We start from the raw sequence: 2,957 nt of genomic DNA, 5'->3' as shown, positions 1-2,957 counted from the left end.
TCGAAACATTGCCAACTTTTACAAAAAATAAAAACTACTACACCGTCAATTGAGGCCTGCATTTAAGAATTTTCTAAAACAATAACTTGTACAGAGCAGCTAAGCCCTTCCTCTCACCTATTAACTGCATCGCCTTAGCAAGAGCCCTGGTATTATCCAAACTGGATTATTGTAATGCCCTATATTTAGGGAGTAACAAATATATCACCAACAAGATCCAGATCTTACAGAACAATGCCTTGAGAGCAGCCCTTAACATTTCCAAAAAAGCCCACATATCTGATCTTAGAAGATCTAACAATTGGCTCTCCATAAAAGGCAAAACTGCCTCCTCTAAACTGCCTCCTTGACTCATAAATGCTTACACCAGGCCGCCCCACAATATCTCTCTACCAGATTCTTGAGACAATCCACTAACCGCCCCTCGAGAACAGCTGCTGCCAACCTTCTATAGTGCCCAGATTTAAACGTATGAAGACGGGTGGAAGCAGCTCCCCGGTCAAAGCTGTCCAAAACCTGAACTCACTCCCACCAACCTTAAGGGAAGGGAAGACCTGCCCTACCCACGCTTTAGACCCAACCTTATCCACTGGATTAAGGAACACAACATCTGACTCCTCACCACATTATGATCACACCACTTGCCATTGTCTGTTTTTACTGTATATAATTGTCCTTTGATGTTTTTTTTTGCCACTTCATGTTTATCTGTATGATGTACAGTTTCCTAATGTATTGTCATGTAATGTACAGCAATGTAACCCAAGCTGAACAACCCTCTTTATGCTCTCTGCGCCCTAATACCCCCGGGTCTAGCGCGCATTATAAATAAATAAACAAACAAACAAAAAAACCTTTCAGTTATGCCTTCCCTCATTTTAAAATGTGTGCTTAAGGCAAATAGCAATGGTCTGGACTACTCCCATGTCAATTCAGAGTGGTGTAACTGAATACTGAAAAAACATGGCAGTGCGTTAATGAAATTTTCCCTTTTCCATGTGTAAAATAGTACTGCAATTCAGAGGCAGGCCCTCGACTAGAGACTGCAGCTGTGTCCTGTGTGTGCAGCTAAAGTGTTTGTTCTAACAGAAGACTTTATCAGCTCCAAACACACATACATAAACCGGGTTGCCAGTCTGTGATAGTCCTTCCCAATCTTGATTTACAGAAAGATTGGCATAGAGAGCCGCCCTCAATCCGACACATGACACGTTACCTGCATCCTTCTTCGCTTTTTCAGCAACCCTGGGAGGAATAAGAGCGTTTGGGCTCGGTGAAGGGTGTGGGGGATGTAGGAGCCTCACCAGAGTGCAGAGAAACTGCAGACCAGAGAGCTTGGGACTCGAGTGAAAAATGCGGCCAGGTTGCGTGCTCAAGGGGTGGGGGAAGCCTCCGAATAGAGCCTGATGAAGTGAGTCCCAGTCTTCTCCATGGCAACCGTGGGTCTACTTGGCAGACTTGGCGCTACTCAGTGGACTAAATTCAACTGGAGATATACCGCCTAATTGGATATATTGAAACAAGCCCGCCCCTTTCCGACCGGAATCAGCTTATAACATCAGAGGCACACACGATTTTGGAGTGCATTACAAGTTCTGTTGGCTGACTTGGCGCGACTCTCAATTCTTTAACTGGAGGTATCTTTAAGTCCTGGAGCCTGTGTTAGTTCAATGAACACTAAAGTGGACATTTATTCATTCTACATTCTTGTATGTTGCAGATATACAGTCTAATTCGATGTATTGGAACAAGCACCGCCCCTTGCTTACCGGAACCAGTTTATAACATCAGGACTGCACGCAAGCATTTTTCCGGGTGCTTTACGAGTGCTGTTGGCTGTTCGCTGGCTCAGGGCTTAACTGATTAATGTTCAGCTAAGCAGGAAGTTTTGCTTTTGGAGTTAATATACAGGCTAGTGGAATAGATGTTAGGAGTAGAGCTTTAAGATATCCTTGGTGGTGGGTCAATGCCTTTAATTTATTTAGTGTGTGCCACAAAGAAATAAATGGGCCAAGACCCACGTGGTTTCTACAGTGTGTTTCCAGATTTTTTGGGGTTTCTTAACAGTTGCTGAAAGGAACATTGTTCCGCCACCGCATGTGTTTTGAGTAAACAGTGATAGAACAACTCTTACTTCGTAGGAGGATCCATTTTCAATTTTACGCTCTGTTATTTTTGGAGTTCTGACTAAATTATTAGTTGACTTAATTGCAATTCAATTAAAGAAAAGCTTGGAAAAATGTGATAAAAGAAATAAACATGAGAAGAAAGTAGAGGGAGACATTAGTCAGAAAAGACCCTATCATAGCTCCACTTGTTATCACTAATAGAAGATACAGTATGTCACGGTTTACTTCTTCCCCTTCCCCCTCCCTACAGAAGGACCATCTTTCCACAGGGATCAAGGGCTCTGCTAGTAATCAAATTATAGTAGAGCAGATATAGTTTTTAACTACTATGGATTCATCACAATCATTACATTTATAAGAACTGGAATCTCTGCCACAAGAGGTTCATAATTAAATGTTGGGAAAGACCTGCATGGAGTATTTTAAATTGATCCTTAGCAGATACGCCCCCAATTTTTTCTTCAGGTGAAGTTACCTTACTTGATTTGTCTGAACATCAAGAGCAAGAGGGGTATGCCGATTTAAGTTTAACCTCGGCGGAGAAACTAAGTAGCTTACCCGATTTGGAAGAGGATGCCTTACAAAGTTTGACATTGGCAATTTTAAAACTTCATGTACACTAACTTACTGAGTTAAAAATTCATGCTTCTCACTTGAATGATATCTCTGTATCCCTGCAGTTACTGAACAGTACAACTGGGGATGGACTTAGAGTCTTTCAAGTAAGTCATTTTAGTACTAAACAACTACAGTGGAAGAGTTTGACCTTACTCCAAGTGAAGTTCCTATCAAAGAAGGGGGTTCCCCGTCCGCCGAATAAGAAGAAGA

The sequence above is a fragment of the Ambystoma mexicanum genome, chromosome 5p (genome assembly GCF_040938575.1).
Source record: "Ambystoma mexicanum isolate Mex_15411 chromosome 5p, UKY_AmexF1_1, whole genome shotgun sequence".
NCBI lineage: Eukaryota > Metazoa > Chordata > Amphibia > Caudata > Ambystomatidae > Ambystoma > Ambystoma mexicanum.
Note: the sequence above shows the minus strand (reverse complement) of the source record.